Raw genomic sequence first — 25,566 nt, 5'->3', positions numbered from 1 at the left:
GGGTGGCCGTATAAACAACTTTAACACTGTTACAAATATGCGCCACACTGTGAACCCACACCAAACAAGAATGACAAACACATTTCGGGAGAACACTTGCACCGTAACACAACAGAACAAATACCCAGAACCCCTTGCAGCACTAACTCTTCCGGGACGCTACATTATGCACCCCCCACTACCCCCTACCCCCGCCCCCCCCAACCCCGCCCACCTCAACCTCCTCATGCTCTCTCAGGGAGAGCATGTCCCAAATTCCAAGCTGCTGTTTTGAGGCATGTTAAAAAAAAAAAAAGCACTTTGTGACTTCAATAATAAATATGGCAGTGCCATGTTGGCAATTTTTTTTACATAACTTGAGTTGATTTATTTTGGAAAACCTTGTTACATTGTTTAATGCATCCAGCGGGGCATCACAACAAAATTAGGCATAATAATGTGTTAATTCCACGACTGTATATATCGGTATCGGTTGATATCGGAATCGGTAATAAAGAGTTGGACAATATCGGCAAAAAAAAGCCATTATCGGACATCTCTAGTAATAATATAATGATTATAATTTTATATTCTTACATTCACTGTTACAAGCGGCCCTCTGAGCGCGGCCATGACTGCGATGTGACCCTCGACAAAAATGTCCATTTAGACCCCCGTGGTATTTGCTTGTGAAGATCACGCACCCGGCGACTATAAGAGACTCTGCAGTTAACCTAAAAGAGGCATCAAGTGGAGCTTTTACATTCATTTCTTGTTATATAGCTATGACTTAGACCCCCCCCAAAAGCCTTTTTTTTTATATTCTATTGACTCTACGGATAAGAAATGCTGTAGGAGTGCTGTAAAAAAAAAAAAAAAAAATCAATAACCTTGGGGCCCTTGGGCTATTTTACTATTTTACTATAAAGAGCGGATGCAGGAAATGTGCCCGGGCCAGCATGGTCAGGGTTGAGTAGCGGGGAAAAAGGCAGCTCTCTCTCTTTCCTTGTGATGTCCTCCTGCTTTTCCTCTAGCACCAGCAGATTGTCTTCATCTCGGCCTTTAATCATTTTCTCTCCCTATAGGACATAACCCCCCCCCCCCCCCCCCCCCGCCTGCCCTTTCTCCTTTCTTTCACATCGCCATCATTTCCGAGGATAAAGAAGGGGCGTACGGTTGTTACAGAGATCCCGCTAAATGACTTCATAATCAATCATGTATCGTTCTTTTTACACAAAACCCAGTAATTGCAGGATATTACGGGGGGTTTTTTGCGCGTTTTTACTGTACCGTAACATACCACCAGGAGTGGTACTCCAAGTAAAAGGTGCCGAAGGATGGTATTTTTGGTGCCCTAAGAACAAAAATTACAAAAATGAAATATGCATTGTTGTTTGTACAACAAAAAAAGAACAACTAATAAGACAAATTATAGTTTGTAATAATAATAAATAAAAAAATTAACAAGTAATATGTAAAAATACAACTAATTCTTCTAAGGAAGGGTGCCAAAAATGGTATTTGTGGTGTCCTAATAAACTCCTATTCACAGAAGTAATAAAAAAAAAAAAAAGTTAGTAAGAATAATAAATAACTAAACAAGTTATACGTAAAATTACAAAAATAAAATATGCATTATTGTTTGTACAACAAAAAAAGAACAACGAAAAAAAGAAATTATAGTTTGTAATAATAATAAATAAAAAATTAACAAGTAATATGTAAAAATACAACTAATTCCCCTAAGAAAGGGTGCCAAAAATGGTATTTGTGGTGTCCTAATAAACTCCTATTCACAGAAGTAATAAAAAAAAAAAAAAAAAAAAAGTTATTACGAATATTAAATAATTAAACAAGTTATACGTAAAACTACAAATAATGGGTGCCAAAGAGTGGTATTTTTGGTGCCTTCAAATGAAAGACCTAAAACAAAATTGTAAAAACTGTACAAAAAGGTAAAAAGATAGATAAAAAGGCAAAAATAATAGTAATAGTAATGAATAAGAATTAAACAAGTAATATATCAAAATATGAATAAATCCCCTTGGAAAATATGCCAAAGAGTGATATTTTGGTGCTGTAAAAATTATACCAACAAAAACAAAAGATGCACTGTTGCCTATTCAACTAAATAAACAAAAAATACTAATGATAATAAATAAGCAATACTATGACACTATTGTTATTTTTTGTATTATTTTTATTTTTTACAAATGGCTGTGATGATAATGTCAATGAGGGATTTGTAATCACTGCTATGTTGGAATTCTTATTAATATTGATACTGTTGTTGATATGATTCTTTTTTTTTTTGACTACTTTTGGATTGTTTTGTGTCATGTTTGTGTGTTCTCTCAATTGCTCTGTTGATTGCTATTCTGAATGTTGCTGGGCGGGGTTTGGTTTTGGAATTGGAATTGTATTATAATGATATTATTGTGTATTATTTTGTTGGATATATATAAAAAAAAAAAAAAATATATATATATATATATATATATATATATATATATATATATATATATATATATATATATATATATATATATATAATAAAAGAAATACCTAAAAATACAAATAATTCTCCAAGGAAAGGGTTTCAAAGAATGGTATTATTGGCATCTTTAGAAAAAATTGCCTAATCAACAAAAGTTAAAAAAATTAAGTTCGAAATAATTAAAATGAAATTTGAAATAAATAACAATTTGGAGAGGGTGCCAAAGAATGATATTTTTGGTGCCTTCAAAAAAAAGTACTAAAACGAGATATGCACTGTGCCTGTACTACAAAGGTAAAAAAAAAAATTCAACAAAAATAATAGTTAGTATTGATAAAAAATAAGAATTAAGCAAGTAATACGTAAAAATACAATACATTTCTCTAAGAAAGGGTACCAACGAATGGTATTTTTGGTGTCTTAAAATTGTTTTCTAAAACAAAAGATGCACTGTTACCCATTCAACTTAAGTAAAAATAAAAATAAAATACTAATGATAATAAATAAGCAATACCTAAAAATACAAATCATTTTCCAAGTTAAGGGTGTCAAAGAATGGTATTTTGGTACCTTTAAAAATAAAGTACTAATATAAAAGATGCACTGTTACCTATTCAACAAAAGTAAATTAAATTAAGTTAGAAATAATTATAAATAACAACTAGACAAGTAATAAGTAAAAATACAAATATCATCCTTTGGCACTTTTTCCTTTTTGGTGCCTTCAAAAAAAAGTTCTAAAACGAGAGATGCACTGTTACCTGTACAACAAAAGTTTAAAAAAAATCAACAATAATATTATTTAGTAATGATAAAAAATAAGAATTAAGCAAGTAATACGTAAAAATTCAATAAACTGTTGCCCATTAAACAAAAGTTAAAAAAACTAAAGTTAGTAATAAATACAATTTCAACTAGTAATACATTAAAATACAAATAATTTTCTACGGAAAGGGTGTCAGAGAACATATGAAAAAGTAAATTAAAAAAAAATGCGGACAAAAGCAAACTAATGCATAAAATGGTAATAAATTAATTAATCGATTATGTAAATATTAGTATTATTCGCTAATTCATCTATTGAGAATTAGTATGATTTAGTATTTCAATTAATACATACAATAGATGAGTGGTCATCACAGTTAATAAATAAAATAAAATAATATAAAAGATCATAAGCAGGAGTAATAAAATACCTAATAATGCAATAGATCACTATATAAATAAGCATTGAAATGTTAGTTTGTTTAAAAACACTTACCGGTAGTAATGATAAAAAATAAGAATTAAGCAAGTAATACACAAAAATACAATAAATTCCTCTAGGAAAGTGTACCAACGAATTGTATTTTGGTGTCTTAAAAAAAATATACTAAAACAAAAGATGCACTGTTGCCCATTCAACAAAAGTAAAAAAAAACTAAAGTTAGTAATAAATACAATTTCAACTAGTAATACATTAAAATACAAATAATTTTCCACGGAAAGGGTGTCAGAGAACATCTGAAAAAGTACATTTAAAAAAATGGTAATAAATTAATTAATTGATTATGTAAATATTAGTATTATTCGCTAATTCATCTATTGAGAATTAGTATGATTTAGTATTTCAATTAATACATACAATAGATGAGTGGTCATCACAGTTAATAAATAAAATAAAATAATATTATAAAAGATCATAAGCAGGAGTAATAAAATACCTAATAATGCAATAGATCACTATATAAATAAGCATTGAAATGTTAGTTTATTTAAAAACACTTAAATGTATCACAGTATGAAGTAAACCCACTTATTGACTAACGGGGAAGGCAGGGAGCAAAGAAAACAAAATTGTCTTTGATGTGCCGTCAACATGTCTTGTTTTCGTTCGCAAAAAAACGCTTTTATCATCACAGCCGACTAATTTGTGACGTTCGCACTGCGACTTGTCTTTTGGCGGACTTTTTAGCAAAGAGATAAGTGGAGGAGCCAAGTTGCTCGGGGAGGTGAGCGGCGGGTCGCCATTCTTTTTAAGAAGAAAGTTCTAAAAGATGTTTTCCAAAGTGTTTTAGTGGTCAAGAGAGTAAGGATAAGTAAGAAGTCAAGCAGAGTTCACGTCTCTCCTCCTCATCTTCAAAAATGCCTCTTTCATCCTCCTCCCCGCTTTATTTCCAGCCTGTTGTGTTTGGCAGGTCGAATGCAAATGTGTGGGTGCAATAGGTGGGCTGGGCCAGCCAGGTGAGAGGCGGCATTGTCAGGGAGCGAGTCGCCGCTTTCTCTGCTGGGGATGACTGCTCTCCATTCAGCCAGCAAAGCCCTAATGCAGAACGCCGCAGCCACAGCAGGGATTTTTGACTCCATGAGGACCCAATTAAACCTAGGAGGGCCTCTCTGAAGGATAATAACAATGATAAATGCACCTCTGCGGCTGGCGCTCTAAAGAGGCTGGCACGAATGTTGTTGTTTTTTTCTTTTTTTTCTTTTTTAACGTCATTTGCTCCGAGCTACCATTTTTATTTTTGCACTATCAGGAGGTTGCGAAATAATTCTGATGAGTTAGCTCATATCGGAGATGTCTCGGGATGCCATATGTGGCACACACCGCCAACAACTGCAACCGGAGCCATCGAGGCACAATGCATCATGGGTACTGTCAGACCTCATAAAACAAGCAGTGTATCATTTGCATTATTTATGTCTTTTTTCGAAGCACATTGTTTATTTTAATAGTTTTACTTAATACATCCGACTGTTATTAGCAGTAGTAATAATACATCATTTTAAGATTTACTAAAAAGATGCGTATGGCAGGAGTAGTTTTTGACATTTATAGGTTGTTTTACATAATACATTTATTCAATTTTAAGTATAGAATAGAATATAATAGAATAGAAAGTACTCTATTGATCCCTGGGGAAAATTCAGCACCACAGTTCGCTCACAATAGACAATAATAATAATAAATAATATAATATATATAATATATAAAATATATAAATAATATAAATATATTCTACATATACTCTATGACATACTTTGTTTTTATTACTCTTAATAGTATTAAAACATTTGATGAAAAAATATATTCTATTTATTACATGCCACCACTGATTCAAGACAACAAAGAGAAATAAAACAACTACTAATAATTACAGTAACAGTAGAAAAATGCAGTAAAATGTTGAAATAAAATAATAAAAAACATGTATGTATATATATATGCCAAATTGATATAAATAGAACAAAATTACTACCAATATTATCATCCATTAGGCATACAATATATGATAATTTGCAGTAAATATAAAAATCATATACTAAATCATACAATAAAAATACATGATATATATTTTCCATCATGAATACATGTTAAACGATTAATTAATGATAAAATAAGACATTTTCAGATACATATTAAAGTGGAAAATAATGATTTTAATCAAAACCACGTCATAAGAAAATATACTTCTGTAATTTAAAAAAAAAAAAATAAATAAAAATCCTATCATGACTACATAGAAAAAGAACATGTATTACTCTTATTATTATTAAAATATTTGATTTAAAAATATATTCTGTTTATTACATGAAGGAATCCATGCCAACACTGATTCCTAACAACAAAGAGAAATACAACTACTACTAATATTAACAGTAACAGTAGAAAAATGCAGTAGAATTTTGAAATAAAATCTTAAAAAACATTGTTTATATACATATATCTATACATGTACTGTGCATATATAAATGTATATATATATATATATATATATATATATATATATATATGTATATATATATATATATATATATATATATATATATATATATATATATATATGCCAAATTAAGGCATAAATAGAACAAATTACTACTAATATTATCATCCATTAGCCATACTATGTATAATAATTTGCAGTAAATATAAAAAAATCATATAATAAATCATACAATAAAAATACATGATATATATTTTCCATCATGAGTACATGTTAAAACGTTAATTAATGATAGTATAAGACATTTTCAGATACATATTCAAGTGGAAAATAATGATTTTAATCAAAACCACGTCACAATAAAAGATACTTCTATAATTAAAAAAAAATCCTATCATGACTACATACAAAAACTATTTTCATTACTTTTATTATTATTAAAATATTTTATTTAAAAATATATTCTGTTTATTACATGAAGGAATCCATGCCACCACTGATTCATAATAACAAAGAGAAATACAACTACTACTAATATTAACAGTAACAATAGGAAATTGCAGTAAAATATCACATGAAAGAATCCATACAACAAATTAGTCACTTAAAAAAATACGACCACTAATAATTACAGTAACAGTAGAAAAATGCAGTAAAATGTTGAAATAAAATCATAAACACATTGTTTACATATATATATATATATATATATATATATATATATATATATATATATATATATATATATATATATATATATATATATATATATACATACATACACAGGTATATATACTGTATATATATATATATATATATATACATACACACACACACATATACATGTATATATGCCAAATTGAGGCATAAGTACAACAAATTACTACTAATATTATCATCCATTAGGCATATTATATATAATAATTTGCAGTAAATATTAAAAATCATATAATAAATCATACAATAAAAATACATGATATATATTTTCTATAATGAATACATGTTAAAACATGGATTAATGATAGTATAATAACAGTAGAAAAATGCAGTAAAATGGTGAAATAAAATTATAAAACACATTGTTTATATACACATATCTATATATATATATATATACACATATATAAATATATCTATATATATATATATATACACATATATAAATATATATATATGATATATATATATATGTATATATATATATATTTATGTGTATATATGTATGTATGTATGTATGTATGTATGTATATATATGTATACATATATATATATATATATATTTATGTGTATATATGTATGTATGTATGTATATATATGTGTATATATATATATATATATATATATATAGGTATATGTATATATATATGTATGTATAATGTATATATGTATACATATGTACATATATGTGTGTATATATATGTGTATATATATGTATGTATGCCAAATTGTGGCATGAATACAACAAATTACTACTAATGTTATCCATACTATACATAATAATTTTCAGTCCATATTAAAAATTATATAATAAAAATACATTATATATATTTTCCGTCATGAATACATGTTAAAACATAAATAAAAAACATTTTCAGATACATATTAAAGTGGAAAATAATGATTTTAATCAAAACCACGTCATAATAAAATATACTTCTGTAATTAAAAAAAAAAAAAATCATATCAAGACTACATATAAAAAGAACGATACGTTACATATTTGCATATTTTATTACATTTTTAATAGGATATTGCATATTAAAAAAAAAAAACAGCTTATAATGCTAATAAATTTAACATGGTTCAGAAATACCGGAAGTACTTTAACACTTCATAGTCTTGAGTAATGGAGAGTGTTTCCCTTTATTTACTTTCATTGAGCAAAGTGTCATTTCCACCGTCGGGAGTAAATTACCATGAATAAAATCAAATGAAAAATCTGTCTCATTCGCTAACAAGCGTGTGTTTTATTTCACATGTATGCACTTCACGCCAGCAGCTGATCAATTACTGCTTGTGGTTTCACACTGCCACTCATTCTCTGTGTGCGCTGCTGAGCCGTGTTATTGTGCTTAAACAAATCAATTCTGTTGCAGTTGAGCTTTTTTATTTAATTTTTTTTTCAAATGTATTTATTTCCCTAACCCCCCCCCCACCCCCCCACCCCCACCCTCCCTACCTTCACTCCATCCCTGTGTTATTATAAACTGTTTGCCGCGCAGAGCGCATTGATTTCTCACAGCCCATGAAAAGCTGTTGACGAATAGCGCTGAGGTACCTGGGGAACGTCTGGCTCTTTAGAGAAAGGAGGCGCCCCCGTTCTAGTCCTCTCTTCTCTACTTTGTCCTCTCACACGTTGGGAAAACATCTCACCATCATCCTGAAAAAATGTCAAACACAAGGGATTGTAGGGGTTTTTTTTGGTGATATTTGTTAGTAAGAGCTTTTCCTTTTGGATAATTACAAACCCCGTTTCCATATGAGTTAGGAAATTGTGTTGGATGTAAATATAAACGGAATACAATGATTTGCAAATCCTTTTCAACCCATATTCAATTGAATGCACTACAAAGACAACATATTTGATGTTCAAACTCATAAACTTGTTTGTTTTTTTGCAAATAATAATTAAGTTAGAATTTAATGGCTGCAACACGTGCCAAAGTAGTTGGGAAAGGGCATGTTCACCACTGTGTTACATCACCTTTTCTTTTAACAACACTCTGTAAAAGTTTGGGAACTGAGGAGACACATTTTTGAAGCTTCTCAGGTGGAATTCTTTCCCATTCTTGCTTGATGTACAGCTTAAGTTGTTCAACAGTCCGGGGGTCTTCGTTGTGGTATTTTAGGCTTCATAATGCGCCACACATTTTCAATGGGAGACAGGTCTGGACTACAGGCAGGCCATTCTAGTACCCGCACTCTTTTACTATGAAGCCACGTTGATGTAACACATGGCTTGGCATTGTCTTGCTGAAATAATCAGGGGCGTCCATGGTAAAGTTGCTTGGATGGCAACATATGTTGCTCCAAAACCTGTATGTACCTTTCAGCATTAATGGCGCCTTCACTCATGTGTAAGTTACCCATGCCTTGGGCACTAATACACCCCCATACCATCACAGATGCTGGCTTTTCAACTTTGCGGATATAACAATCCGGATGGTTCTTTTCTTCTTTGGTCCGGAGGACACGACGTCCACAGTTTCCAAAAACAATTTGAAATGTGGACTCGTCAGACCACAGAACACTTTTCCACTTTGTATCAGTCCGTCTTAGATGAGCTCAGGCCCAGCGAAGCCGACGGCGTTTCTGGGTGTTGTTGATAAACGGTTTTCGCCTTGCATAGGAGAGTTTTAACTTGCACTTACAGATGTAGCGACCAACTGTAGTTACAGACAGTGGGTTTCTGAAGTGTTCCTGAGCCCATGTGGTGATATCCTTTACCCACTGATGTCGCTTGTTGATGCAGTACAGCCTGAGGGATCGAAGGTCATGGGCTTAGCTGCTTACGTGCAGTGATTTCTCCAGATTCTCTGAACCCTTTGATGATATTACGGACCGTAGATGGTGAAATCCCTAAATTCCTTGCAATAGCTGGTTGAGAAAGGTTTTTCTTAAACTGTTCAACAATTTGCTCACGCATTTGTTGACAAAGTGGTGACCCTCGCCCCATCCTTGTTTGTGAATGACTGAGCATTTCATGGAATCTACTTTTATACCCAATCATGGCACCCACCTGTTCCCAATTTGCCTGTTCACCTGTGGGATGTTCCAAATAAGTGTTTGATGAGCATTCCTCAACTTTATCAGTATTTATTGCCACCTTTCCCAACTTCTTTGTCACGCGTTGCTGGCATCAAATTCTAAAGTTAATGATTATTTGCAAAAAAAAATTTTTTTATCAGTTTGAACATCAAATATGTTGTCTTTGTAGCATATTCAACTGAATATGGGTTGAAAATGATTTGCAAATCATTGTATTCCGTTTATATTTACATCTAACACAATTTCCCAACTCATATGGAACGGTTTGTATTATGCCGCACTATTTTTCGGCCGCCATCTGCTTCCACATTTTTTTCTTGATATGAAGCATTCAACGTTTAATATGTTTGTCTCATTTTATTGACACGCGTGCTACTATTATTTTTATTTTCCAAAAATTACCACAATTCCAGGAATTCCACATTTTCTTGGACATTTTGTCCCATCCAAAACAAATGGACATTTTTTTAAACTTCCACATTTTCTCAACCGATTCAACATTCCGAAGTCAAAATGCTCAAAGTGATATACTTTGGTAGTTAATTGACGCACGCTAACAGTTAGCAGGCTGATGTTAGCATGCTAGCTTTTTAGTTAATTTTGCAGGTAGCGTCAGAATATGTTGCTACTTGACGCATGCTGCTAACATGCTAGCTATTTTGATAATTTTGGCGATACACACATCACAGCCATACATTTTGGTTCTTGGCGCATGTTTACTGTTAGCATGCTAACTTCAGCATTTTAGCTATTTTCAAATGGTATACACCTGAGAGTCATGCATTTTGGTACTTTATTGCATGCTAACTGTTGAAGCCTATTTTTCATTACTTGACGCTATCAGGCTAGCATGCTAACATCTTAACATTAGCATGCTAACTTTTTTTTAGCCATTTTCGCAGGCGTACACCTTACTGCAATTAAACTTGGTACCTGACTCAACTGTTAGCATGCTAACATTCGCATGCTAACTTTTTTTGCATATTTCGACGTTGTACCCCTCAGAGTCACATAACGGGGTATTTAACACATGCTAACTGTTAGCATGCTTCTATCTTAACATTAGCATGCTAACTTTTTTTTTTTGCCATTTTCGCAGGCGTACACCTTACTGCGGTTAAACTTGGTACGTGACACAACTGTTTGCATGCTAACATTCGCATGCTAACTTATTTTGCCTATTTCGACGTTGTACCCCTCAGAGTCACATCACTTGGTATTTAACACATGCTAGCTGTTAGCATGCTAACATCTTAACATTAGAATGCCAACTTTTTTTAGCCATTTATGCAGGCGTACACCTTACTGCAATTAAACTTGGTACCTGACACAACTGTTAGCATGCTAACATTCGCATGCTAACTTATTTTGCATATTTCGACGTTGTACCCCTCAGAGTCACATAACTGGGTATTTAACACATGCTAACTGTTAGCATGCTAACATCTTAACATTAGCATGCTAACTTTTTTTTTTAGCCATTTTCGCAGGTGTACACCTTACTGCAATTAAACTTGGTATGGGACACAACTGTTAGCAAGCTGACATTAGCATGCCGACATTAGCACGCTAACTTATTTTTGCATATTTCGACGTTGTACCCCTCAGAGTCATATAACTTGGTACTTAACACATGCTTTTTGTTAGCATGCTGGCCTTTTTAGCATATTTAACATGCCTCAGCGTCATATAACTTTGTATTTGTTGCATTCTAACTGTGGGCATGCTAACGATAACATTTCACTTTGACTCACCGTGGCTTGCGCACATATGGCATTCACATTTCAGCGCAATTGCATATTGTAGTAGTATTAACACGTAGGTCATAGCCCTAAAACTAGAAATGACGGTCAATGCTCCTATTACTGGTGCTCTTTGTCTCAATTTCTACCAAAAATGCTTTTTCTAGTTATCGTAAGAAATTGCCGGGTTTTTTTTAAATACCAAAATAATTGCCCTATTTATATCAAATTTTTTTATTTTTTTGTTGTTTAATATTTTGCAAACTTAATGTAAAAAAAAACACTTAAAAGTAGCAATTGGCGTAGTAGTTAACGACATCACTGCTCTGCTGACTGAATGAGCACGGAGTTCGATAAGTCCGCCCACGATGGATGTGCTACCTGACACAAAATGGCTGCCCGACTGGGACACAACGGGTTGGTGAAACGTTCCTACGCTGAGACAAGGTTCATATTCTGCTTTGGTCTGCGGATCATTAATTGCAAACTTCGTATAACGAGGGGTTTGGAAATCAAGGTTACACTGTATTGAGTATTTTTTAAATTGTCGACACATTTTGTTTGTTAGCTGGTTTTCGAAAACAACAACGGAATCCACGTAACTTATTATTTTTATTTTTCAAATACCATTTAACAAACACAATTTCGGTATGTTACAAAGGGATATCATCTTTTTACGTTTCATGCTACAATGGCGTAGATCGTACAGGAAGTAACTTGACGGACAGACAAACTGTATTTTTTTTTTTAAACTTCTACTATTGTTTTTTTCAGGTGCAGAAAACGTCGGAGTGCTGGGGTGTTTCTCCTCCTGCAGTGTGGATGGGTGGGGGGGTCATCCGAGGAGAAGAACCGAGGATTAACTTCGAAACACAGGTGAGTCCTCTCTTTGGCAATAATAGCCAGACGCTGTCTGGGTGGAGCTTACTGTTGGCTAACAATGAACTAAACGTTCTTTTTTTGACATGATGGCTTGAAAAACAATATAATTAACTTTGTATATGTCGTTGTCAAGACCAAGCTACTTAGTTGGTTTTGTGAGGAAGATAACAACACACGATCAGTAGCTAGCTATCATGCTAGCTCCTCTGCTATCTAAGACCTGGTCATTATTGTTTTGCCCAAATTCCCCCCTGTTGGTACAATTGTTAATTAGGCTATTATTGTATTAATTAACAGTAAAAAGATTTGTGTTGAAGTTTACGAATGATTGGTTTGCCGAAGTGCCAGCTCGTCGAATATCTAGAATCTGTTTACGAACGTTTTCGCTTCAAGTAGTTAAATAACCACTGTAGAAAGGCTTTTCTCTTATCAACTAACAGGACAAATGTCTTTTTTTTTGTGGAGGTTTGTGAATGTGTACGAACGAGCAGGGTGCTGGATTGCTAACATGTTAGCTCATCGGTTATCTAAGAGCAGTTTAGGAATATATTCAGGGAAAATTGTATGGCTATTATCTAAATAACTAACAATAAATACTGTATTTTCCAGACCATAGGGCGCACCGGATTATAAGGCACACTGCTGATGAATGATCTATTTCCGATCTGTTTTCATATATAAGGCGCATTGAAGGAGTCAAATTAATATTATTTTTTTCTAAATGTAAAACACTTCCTTGTGGTCTACATAACATGTAATGGTAGTTCTTTTGGTCAAAATGTTGCATAGATGATGTTTTACAGATCATCTTCAAGTCGCTTTCTGACAGTCGCTTCAGGATGCGCCGTTTTGTGGGCGGTCTTATTTACGTGGCTCACCTTCGACAGCGTCTTCTCCCCGTCATCTTTGTTGTAGCGGTGTAGCGTGCAAGGATGGGAGTGGAAGAAGTGTCAAAAGATGGAGCTAACTGTTTTAATGACATTCAGACTTTCCTTCAATCAATGACGGAGCAGCATCTCCTCATCCGGAAACAACAAATGTGTCCCGTGAAAAACCGTCCGACCGGAACTCTCTAATAACTAAAGTTCCTTGGGTGAATAATGTAAACTCACTACACCGGTATGTTTTAGCGCCTTTATGGTGAATTTACTGACAGATATAAGTAAGAACTTTACATTACTTTATATTAGAAATGGCAAAAGCGGAGGATGAATGCCCCATAACAAGAAGATAGAAAAAAAGAAGACGCACAATTTTTCAGGATTCATGCAGATCCAAAATACAGATCAGCAGGTACCAGAAGGTAAGAAAAGTTGCTTTTGCATAATATTGCGAAACAAAACGCCAGATAATATGTCTTACCTTATACACACACCATAATAAGACTTGTATTTTTATAGCGCCGACAATCCACCAAGCGGTGCGGCGTCATAGCTTACCAAAGTCGTACTAAAACATTTTGATAGATTTTTGTAGCGCCGTGTGTAATGTTCTATATTTTCAATGGAACATACAAATGGTTGGTGTTATTTACTTGAGTCATTTTAAGTTAAAAGTTAAAGTACCAATGATAGTCACACATACACACTAGGTGTGGCGAAATTTGTCCTCTGCATTTGACTCATCCCCTTGTTCACCCCCTGAGAGGTGAGGGGAGCAGTAGCAGTGGCCGCGCCCGGGAATAATTTGTGGTGATTTAACCCCCAATTCCAACCCTTGATGCTGAGTGCCAAGCAGGGAGGTAATGGCTCCCATTTTTATAGTCTTTGGTATGACTCGGCCGGGTTTGAACTCTCAACCTACCGATCTCAGAGCGGACACTCTAACCACTAGGCCACTGAGTAGGTGATTGCCATCATATTGCAGTCTACACTTATCTCTCATGTTTGACTGCCATCAGTCAAACGTTATCACAATCATTACACCATGTACCAAATAAAATTGCTTCGAGGTCGGCAAGCAAAACCAGAATTATTCCGTACGTTAGGCGCTGTCGAGTTTTGAGGGGGAAAAAAAGATTTGAAGTGCGCCTTATAGTCCGGAAAATACAGTATATGTTTTTTGTTAGACATTTTGTTCTTGGTTGCTAATATGCAAGTAAAACTTGAAAGCTATTTTCATTGAAATTAGCCTCAAAGAGTCTATTATCTTATTAACTGATTGTACAAATGTTATTTTGGATCAATTGGAGGGGGATTTTCTGGCTACCCAATACAGCAGTGGTTCTTAACCTTGTTGGAGGTACCGAACCCCACCAGTTACCGTCTTTAGTGAAAAATAAAATGTTTTCTTTTTTTCAAATTCAAGACAAAGTTATATGTTTTTGGTAACACTTTAGTATGGGGAACATATTCTAAGTAACAAAGACTTAATTTAGAGTTATTTGGTTAGGGTTAGAGGGTTAGGGTCAGGGTTAGAGGGTTAGGGTTATAATAAGGCCATGCAGAATAAGGCATCAATAAGTGCTTAATAATGACTACTTAAGAGCCAATATGTTACTAATTTGCATGTTAATAAGCAACTAATTAATGGTGAATATGTTCCCCATACTAAAGTGTTACCATGTTTTTTTTACTGGTGCACAAAATGAACCGTGCACGAACATCACCTTGTTCAAACAACAAAACCAACACAATGCATAAACTCACAACAAATTACACACCTGCAAATCAGTCTGCTGTTGCCTTATCCGTAATACGCCGATAGGGAGAAGTTTGCATTTACACGATGAGTCGGGTGTGTTTTGACCTACGCCGAACCCCTGAGACCGACTCACCGAACCCCTCGGGTTCCATCGAACCCAGGTTAAAGGGGAACATTATCACCAGACCTATGTAAGCGTCAATATATACCTTGATGTTGCAGAAAAAAGACCATATATTTTTTTAACCGATTTCCGAACTCTAAATGGGTGAATTTTGGCGAATTAAACGCCTTTCTAATATTCGCTCTCTGAGCGATGACGTCACAATGTGACGTCACATCGGGAAGTTATTTCGACTGTTTTCCGTACCTTGGAGACATCATGCCTCGTCGGTGTGTTGTCGGAGGGTGTAACAACACGAACAGGGACGGATTCAAGTTGCACCAGTGGCCCAAAGATGCGAAAGTGGCAAGAAATTGGACGTTTGTTCCGCACACTTTACCGACGAAAGCTATGCTACGACAGAGATGGCAAGAATGTGTGGATATCCTGCGACACTCCAAGCAGATGCATTTCCAACGATAAAGTCAAAGAAATCTGCCGCCAGACCCCCATTGAATCTGCCGGAGTGTGTGAGCAATTCAGGGACAAAGGACCTCGGTAGCACGGCAAGCAATGGCGGCAGTTTGTTCCCGCAGACGAGCGAGCTAAACCCCCCTGGATGTCTTGGCTCACACCGTCCCTTATGCCACCGAAGATGATCAAGAGAAGAATATCGACCCTAGCTTCCCTGGCCTGCTGACATCAACTCCAAAACTTGACAGATCAGCTTTCAGGAAAAGAGCGCGGATGAGGGTATGTCTACAGAATATATTAATTGATGAAAATTGGGCTTTCTGCACTGTCAAAGTGCATGTTGTTGCCAAATGTATTTCATATGCTGTAAACCTAGTTCATAGTTGCTAGTTTCCTTTAATGCCAAACAAACACATACCAATCGTTGGTTAGAAGGCGATCGCCGAATTCGTCCTCGCTTTCTCTCGTGTCGCTGGCTGTCGTGTCGTTTTCGTCGGTTTCGCTTGCATACGGTTCAAACCGATATGGCTCAATAGCTTCAGTTTCTTCTTCAATTTCGTTTTCGCTACCTGCCTCCACACTACAACCATCCGTTTCAATACATTTGTAATATATTGAATCTCGTAAGCCGCTGAAATCCGAGTCTGAATCCGAGCTAATGTCGCTATAGCTTGCTGTTCTATCCGCCATGTTTGTTTGTGTTGGCTTCACTATGTGACGTCACAGGAAAATGGACGGGTGTTTATAACAATGGTTAAAATCAGACACTTTGAAGCTTTTTTAGGGATATTGCGTGATGGGTAAAATTTTGAAAAAAACTTCGAAAAATATAATAAGCCACTGGGAACTGATTTTTAATGGTTTTAACCCTTCTGAAATTGTGATAATGTTCCCCTTTAAGACCCACTGCAATACAGTCATTGTTGATTTAGATGGGGTACAATAGGCTACAGTAAATCTGTTTTTGTTTGTGTAAATCCTGGTCCTTATGTGTCTCAAGCTGAAAAAGTCTGATTTATTATAATTGTTTTCATCATGATGGTGGCACTTGTTTTTTTTTCCCAACTGGTTTGAAGCTCTCCATGCTGTTTGTCAGCGTGTATGACCTGATGAATAATTGCTTTCCTCTGTGAAATGTGAGGGACAGCCATTCTGTTAAAGGAAAAGGGGGTTGCGGGTGTAGGGGAAGGTGGGCGGCGTGTTACGAAAAAAAAAAAAAAAAAAAAATCCCCTTCCTGTCAGTGATCTCTCTTGTGAGATCTGGAACTGATAAGTGTGAAAGGCCTCTGCTAACTGAACAGGAAGGATAGAGGCTCTGGCCTTGGAGCCCCCCCAACCCTACTGCCTCTGCACACATGTCCACCTCCACTGCACAAACAAAGGCAGCATGCACGGAGGGAAGGGGGGGGTTTATGCCACTATAACTTCAACTTGCAAAACATCCATGGCTTGTAAACATTTCCAAAGATGTTTCAGAGCATGGAGACAGAAAGGCGTTTTTGTCAAAGCAGCTCAAGGTTGAGGGAACATACTTGGAAGAAAAGAAATGTAAAGGATGTTTAAAAATGTGATTGGAGGGTTTCAGTCAGATATCGGAGTTTGTGCCAGTACAAAGAAACAATTTTGTTGGTAACACTGCAAAAAAAACTTTGAAGAAATGTATTAGTCCAGAACGCCGTTGTTTGTACGCGTCGCCAATAACTCTCTGCAGATAGGTCGACAAGGCGCTGACGTGGAAAAGTCTGACGATTCGAATAATCGGAGAAACATCATGTTTACATGTTTACACAAAATAAAGGTAGCTTTGCGTTTTCATTTTAAACTACCCCCCCATTCACGAGTAGCCGAAACATAAATAAAGGTCGCACAATTAAACGGTAATAATGATAACCGCGGTAAAACTCCAAACGTATTACCGTTTTGAATAAAAATTGTCCAAAAAAAACATGATTGATAACTTCACTTAAACTAAAGGACTGACTGGCATAGACATCTTATTAGTGGACGCAGCATTGGCTGCTGTGACGCGAGAAATTCGGCCGCCATCTTGAAGTGGTGATGAGGAGCCGGCAAGCAGCCTAAACTGACAGTTGACAGGTAGAAAACAAAGATGGTGTTCGGCCTTTTCCTGCTCAAATGAGCGGACTGTTGAAAATTGGAATCGGGGGATTACTTTTCACAGGTAAGAGTAAACATTAACGTACTATTGGTTGTATTTTGTGAAAAGAATATTACCACAGAGTTGAGAAGGAGCAACGATCTTCAATAGTACTGAAATCGTAGCCGCTAGCAAACAAGAGTATGACCATAATAGAATTGTTGTCAATGAAATTAATTACATTTAAAAATGTCATACTTGAATAACATAAAGTTTAAATAAATGATGAAGATAAAGATTGTAAAAGCCAACAGGGGTAAAAGTTAGGACCACAGTCCAGATTGTGTAGGGGCGGGGGGTGTATAAAGATATAAAGACTTTCAGGTGTTTACATATGTTAATGTTTAAAGGGGAACATTATCACCAGACCTATGTAAGCGTCAATATATACCTTGATGTTGCAGAAAAAAGACCTTTTTTTTTTTTTAACCGATTTCCGAACTCTAAATGGGTGAATTTAGGCAAATTAAACGCCTTTCTATTATTCGCTCTCGGAGCGGTGACGTCACGCTGTTCTTTCTGCCATGTTTGTTTGTATTGGCATCACTGTGTGACGTCACAGGAAAATGGACGGGTGTATATAACGATGGTTAAAATCAGGCACTTTGAAGCTTTTTTTAGGGATATTGCGTGATGGGTAAAATTTTGAAAAAAAACTTCGAAAAATAAAATAAGCCACTGGGAACTGATTTTTAATGGTTTTAACCCTTCTGAAATTGTGATAATGTTCCCCTTTAAGTATTTGGCAGACACTTTTATCCAAAGCGACATACATAAAAAATACATATAAAACAATCACTGTAAACATGATCATTTAAGGGAAGAATGTAATAGAAAATATCAATACAACGTGTCAAGACAGAATAAACTCTCTGCTGCTGCAGCAACAGAGATACAGTCTATAGGTCCCTAAGATATATAGATATCTAATGTGTTCATACATTGTTTATGTAGGATATAAGCATGTATATATAACCTAATCATATTGTTTCTTCAAATTAAAAATAGCTGACCGTTTTTTTCCCCCTTCTCTGGGATTATATTCCCAGTTTTGTTCTCGGACGTCTGGTCACTTATAGCATATAAGAATATTCTATTACTGTTAAGCAAACTATGAATAATAAAACACGCCAAAACATGTGTCCTTTATCATAGCTACACGTATGACAAAAAAACCGCGTGAAAATCAGTGGTATTCAGTGAGGTAAGATGAATTAAATGCGCTGACAGTTCATTGCTCCTGCCATATGAATGGCACTGATCACCACTCCAAGATGGCGGCCTCGCGTCTCGTCAGCGCCAGTAGGCAGTAGCGGTCGATGCTGCGTCTACATATAAGATGTCTATGCTGACTGGTGCCGGATCGCGAGCTTAAATGCTAACATGAAAACAAGAGACATTCATGTCTTACCCCATGAAGAAACAACATACCGTATTTTCCAGACCATAGGGCGCACCGAATTATAAGGCGCTCTGCCGAAGAGAGGGTCGAGTCAGGTCTATTTTCATACAAAAGGCACACCGGATTATAAGGCGCATTAAAGGGGTCACATTATTATACTTTTTTTTTTCTAAATTGAAAACACTTCCTTGTGGTCTATATCAGGGTTCTCCAACCTTTTTTCTACCAGGGATCGGTTTAATGTATGCATTATTTTCACGGACCGGCTTTCTACTTGAGGCAGATAAAAACAGCAAAAAAATGAGCATGAAAAATTAGCCTTTGGCTACAATCTGGCGCATTAACACTTTATCTGTCCATTAATGTGCATTGTCCAATGTACTATAACAAAAAAGTTATATTATTATTGGTGTGTTTAGTGGGACATGTGAAAGTTAAGTGGGAGAAAATGCGGTAGTTTATAAATTAATTAATGTTTCTGTGCGGCCCGGTAGCAAATGCGTCACGGACCGGTGGTTGGGGACCACTGGTCTACATAAAATGTAATGGTGGTTCTTTGGTCGCGTGTTGCATGGATTATGTTCTACAGATCATCCGTGGCTCACTAGTGCAATAACAACGCCGGAAATGTGTCCCGTGAAAAACAGTCCGACCGGAACTCTCTAATAACTAAAGTTCCTTGGGTGAATAATTTACACTCACTACACCGGTATGTTTTAGCGCTTTCATGGCGAGTTTACTGACAGATATAAGTAAGAACTTTACACTACTTTGTATTAGAAATGGCAACAGCGGAGGATGAATGTCCCGTAACAGGAAGATAGAGAAAAAGAAGAAGCTTATCGCACATTTTCAGGACTTATGCAGATCCCAAATACAGATCAGCAGGTACCAAAAGGTAAGAAAAGTTGCTTTTGTATAATATTGCGAAACAAAACGCCAGATAATATGTCTTACCTTATACACACACCATAATATTGAAGCACAGTACAATCCATCAAGCGGTGCGGTTTCATAGCTTACCAAAGTCGTGCTAAAAAAAATTTAAAATATTTTTAATGTTCTATATTTCCAAAGGAACATATAACATTTTGGTGTTGTTTATTTGAGTCATACTGCAGTCTACACGCATCTCTTATGTGTGACTGCCATCATATTGCAGTCTACACGTATCTCTTATGTTTGACTGCCATCTACTGGTCACACTTATCATTACACCATGTACCAAATAAAATAGCTTCGAGGTCGGTAAGTACAACAAAAATTATTCCGTACATTAGGCGCACCGGGTGAAAAGGCGCACTGTCGAGTTTTCAGAAAATTAAAGGATTTTATGTGCGCCTTATAGTCAGAAAAATACGGTACACCAATCTAAATTAAATAAACACATTGCTGTCTAAGCTATTAAATTGTGCACATTGAATCTACAAGCTGTGTTTTTTTTAACAGAGTGATCGTTCTATACACAGAGGAATATGAGACCGAGACGTTTTGCGGTGCATTCAAGGACCACTGAACAGAGTTGAATGTCACAAAGACCGCCAGAAATGATAAATAATAATAATAATTGATTTTATTTTTGCGCACACGTTTAATTTAAATACATCTTAAAGCGTGACAGTAAAAAACAATATTTAAAACAATAATAGCTTAGCCATTAAAACAGATACAGTACAATCAGTGAAGCATAGGAAACACAAAACGTGCAAAATTGTGTTTATGTATTTTAGTTATTGAAGAATACCTTGGTCAAAACAATTTCAATGTGTGTGCCTTTTTAACACATTCATTATACATTTTGGTCACAATAACTATGGCATGATATTTTCATATTGTTACATCCCTACACACAACACAGCTGTTATATACATAAAATATGCAAGGCATTTTCCTTTGACACGATTAGTCTGTGCAAAAAAAACAAACACATAAAGGCTTTTTTAGTAACACATCCTTCCCCTCGGATAAAAGGGAGTAACACAAAGGTATGCGATTTCTGTCATGATAGTTGTGTCGGGGGGGCGGTCAAACATCGTATTTCTTTGCTGTAAAAGCTTGAAACTAAACACATAAATCATACCAACACATTGCATTTTTACACTTTTAACTGTTTGTTTTAGGATTAGTAACATTTGGTTCAGTGGTTCTCAAACTTTTTCAACCAAGTAACACCGCAGAAAACACTTCAAAGCACCACCATAATGACCAACATGAAAATACAGTAGCGTAGTAGGCCTAAGTATTCATTAACAACAATCAGAAGTTTTATTTACAACACCCAAAACCAGTGAATTTGGCATGTTGTGTAAATCATAAATAAAAACAGAATACAATGATTTTCAAATCCTTTTCAACCTGTATTCAATTGAATAGACTGCAAAGTCAAGATACTTAATCGTCGCTACATCTGTAAGTGCAAGTTAAAACTCTACAATGCAAAGCGAAAGCCATTTATCAACAACACCCGGGCCCGAGCTCATCGAAGATAGACTGATGCAAAGTGGAAAAGTGTTCTGTGGTCTGACGAGTCAACATTTCAAATTGTTTTTGGAAACTGTGGACGTCGTGTCCTCCAGACCAAAGAGGAAAAGAACCATCCGGACTTTTATAGGTTTATAGGTTGAAAAGCCAGCATCTGTGATGGTATGGGGGTGTATTAGTGCCCAAGGCATGGGTAACTTACACATCTGTGAAGGCACCATTAATGCTGAAATGTACATACAGGTTTTGGAGCAACATATGTTGCCATCCAAGCAACATATTTTTAATGGACGCCCCTGCTTATTGGATGATTGGCTAGATGGATCACGCGTACCACGATCTAGTTTATTCATTTAAGAAGCGGTTTTATCATGGATATATTGGCTTAAACATTTGGTAGTGTAGTGGTTCACAGTGCAAACCACTGGGTATCGCTAACATTCCGTCCAAGGAGACCTACGTCCACATCTTAATCCTGTAATAAATACGTCGGTAATGCCATGTGGACGTAAGTCTTCTTGGCAGGAAAATTCCCAGTCGTATCTTTTCCAGCGGGGACAGGCGGTGACGTTGTACCCTCCGCGAGAGAAAAGCGCCAGATAACACGGCAGGGTGACGGATAAATTATTAGCCCATTAGTCACCAGTAAGAGAAAGAGGTGCGTGAACATGGCATCCATCAAAGCTGTTTTTTTTCCTCGTTCCACTGCCAAGAAAGCCTCCCCTGGAGTCTTGTCAGGCTCTCCCACTGATGTAGGAGCCGGTGGGTCGAGGTCAGGGGTCACGGTTGGAGCCATCGCGGCGCTGTTGTCGAGCTCGTAGAACACAGGCTTTGGTGAACTGAAACAGGACGGATTCATCGATTTTTGATAGAGATGTCCGATATAATCGGCCGATAAATGCTTTAAAATGTGATATCGTAAATTATCGGTATCGGTTTCAAAAAGTAAAATTTATGACTTTTTAAAACGCCGCTGTGTACACAGGAGTAGGGAGAAGTACAGAACTCCAATAAACCTTAAAGGCACTGCCTTTGCGTGGCGGTCCAGTCACATAATATCTACGGCTTTTCACACACACAAGTGAATGCCACGCATACTTGGTCAACAACCATACAGGTCACACTGAGGGTGGCCGTATAAACAACTTAAACACTGTTACAAATATGCGCCACACTGTGAACCCACACCAAACAAGAATGACAAACACATTTCGGGAGAACGTCCGCACCGTAACACAACATAAACACAACAGAACAAATACCCAGAACCCCTTGCAGCACTAACTCTTCCGGGACGCTACAATATACACCCCCCGCTACCCCCTACCCACCCACCTCAACCCCGCCCACCTCAACCTCCTCATGCTCTCTCAGGGAGAGCATGTCCCAAATTCCAAGCTGCTGTTTTGAGGCATGTTAAAAAAAATAATGCACTTTGTGACTTCAATAATACATATGGCAGTGCCATGTTGGCTATTTTTTTCCATGACTTGAGTTGATTTATTTTGGAAAACCTTGTTACATTGTTTAATGCATCCAACGGGGCATCACAACAAAATTAGGCATAATAATGTGTTAATTCCACGACTGTATATATCGGTATCGGTTGATATCGGAATAGGTAATTAAGAGTTGGACAATATCGGAATATCGGATATCGGCAAAAAAGCCATCGGACATCTCTAGTGCTGATTAGTTTCACCTGCCTCTGACTAGTGTTCAGGACGCTCACCTGCTTCCAGGCATTAATCATAGAGCTACTTATTCCTTTTTTTCGCCACACACAGTCTGGCTGTCTTATTTGCTTCATGCAACAGTTACGCCGTTGACCTTATTTGATTCCTGAGCTAAGCTTCGCCATTTAGTTTGCCTGTTTCTATGCTAAGCTTTTGCGCTAGCTATTAGCTTTGCTTCCCGTGCTACCGGCACACTTGTTTTGTTTGTTTATCAGGAAGTATTAACGAGATCCACTCAACGTCCATTGCACCGGTCGCCCAGGGTGGGGTCCCCACATCTGCGGTCCTCTCCAAGGTTTCTCATTGTATCCCATAGGGTTGAGTTTTTTCTTGCCCTGATGTGGGATCGTTGTGACTTGTGCAGCCCTTTGAGACACTCGTGATTAAGGGCTATATAAATAAACTTTGATTGATTGATTGTTTTGGATCCTGTATGATTTATGAACAATAAATCATTGTCTTACCTGCACCTTGCCTCCGGAGTTCCGTCTGCAACTTGGGAAAACGACCCCACGCAGTAAAATGCGACCCCGGCGTGACAGTCAACTATCACGTTTGGTTGCGCCGTGTTGATGCCTCGCTGTTGATTCTCTGCACGGAGTGAGAAGAGAAACCTAGAACGAGTGCTGCAGTGAGCGGAGAAATTGTCAGCAGAACAGGACACTTAAAACGGACACTTGTCTGTAGGAATTAAACTGCAGGACTGTATATAAAAAAAATAAATGAAAAAATATATGAAATGTGCTACTTTAAAATGATACTAATTTAATTTAATAATATTTAAATTATTATTACTCCATAACATTAATTCTTCTTCATACCTTAATAATAATAACAGGCCAAAATAATGTTACACAGCCAGAACTTCCTGGCAGTAAACCTGCAAAAAGTTATTCTCAGGTGTTTATATTTTCACGCTTTGCACTATTTTGTTACACTTTATTCAACATTTCTTGCTCATTACTTATGTACGCACCTTCTTTTTAATAGGTACATTTTAAGTGTTCAACGTGATTTTATAGTTATTTAATTTCCCTTCCTTTCTCCTTTTAGACTTAGACTTAGACTTCCTTTTTATCGTCATTCAAATTTGAACTTTACAGTACAGATAAGAATGAAATTTCGTTGCAGTAGCTCATAGTAGTGCAGGATGAAAAAATCAATAAGGTGCAGATATAAATAAATAGATTACTGTACAGATAAATATATTGCACTTTTGCATATGCATCCAGGTTTATGGATGTATGTTATATTGTCTTTATATTCCAGCGAGTTAATCCATTTTTAGGGGGGAATTGAGGGGATTATTATGATGCGTTCAAGAGTCTTACGGCCTAAGGAAAGAAGCTGTTACAGAACCTGGAGGTTCTGCTACGGAGGCTGCGGAACCTCTTTCTAGAGTCCAGCAGTGAAAACAGTCTTTGGTGGGGGTGGGAGGAGTCTCCGCAGATTTTCTGAGCCCTGGTCAGGCAGCGGCTTTTTGCGATCTCCTGGATAGGAGGAAGAGGAGTTACTGGTGCAGAACCAACAACCAGCTCCCTCCCCCCGTTCTCACCACATCCTACAGAGGCACTATAGAGAGCCTGCAGACCAACAGCATCTCTGTCTGGACTGGAGCCTGCCGTGCTTCAGACTGGAAGTCTCTGCAGTCATGAGTTGAGGGGATTATAATCAGAAGACGGTTACATTTTAAATAAAAATGTTTACATTTGGTATATTTTCTCCCGGTCCTTATTTTTGATAAAAAAATATCAATAATTCGACCGATATGAAACACTTATGTTGTGATACAGTTTTCAGCCTTACCGCCCAGCTCGAGTTGAAACCGATGTTTTTTACCCGACAAAGACTCCCAATGGTTTTTTACCTGTGCAGACAACACTCCCAGCGTTTATAGGTGACTGCGGTTAATTAAATTGAGGCTTTAAGCGGAGCATTTACAGTGTCTCTAACTCGGAGGATACAATACAACGGGGGGAAGACATGTTGTTCCTTTT

At 36.2% G+C, this 25,566-nt stretch overlaps 1 protein-coding gene and 1 long non-coding RNA gene across 3 annotated transcripts in view; one reads left to right on the top strand and one right to left on the bottom strand.

Annotated features, from left to right (window-relative positions):
- The window catches only part of LOC133610381 (zinc finger MIZ domain-containing protein 1-like), a 251,894-nt gene that overhangs the window by 64,441 nt on the left and 161,887 nt on the right, over positions 1-25,566 (top strand). For both annotated transcript variants that reach the window (XM_061966581.2, XM_061966582.2), the window contains exon 2: positions 12,465-12,566. The gene's annotated coding sequence lies outside the window, so the exon portion shown is untranslated. The remainder of the gene's footprint in view (positions 1-12,464; positions 12,567-25,566) is intronic.
- Positions 8,377-25,288, bottom strand: LOC133610390 (uncharacterized). Its single transcript, XR_009815869.2, has 3 exons — positions 24,929-25,288; positions 24,034-24,160; positions 8,377-8,560 (listed from the first exon to the last, which is right to left on the bottom strand). It is a non-coding gene; the product is annotated as an uncharacterized lncRNA (long non-coding RNA).

This window comes from Nerophis lumbriciformis, linkage group LG11 (genome assembly GCF_033978685.3).
Source record: "Nerophis lumbriciformis linkage group LG11, RoL_Nlum_v2.1, whole genome shotgun sequence".
Classification (NCBI taxonomy): domain Eukaryota; kingdom Metazoa; phylum Chordata; class Actinopteri; order Syngnathiformes; family Syngnathidae; genus Nerophis; species Nerophis lumbriciformis.
This window is presented reverse-complemented; position numbering and strand designations above follow the sequence as displayed.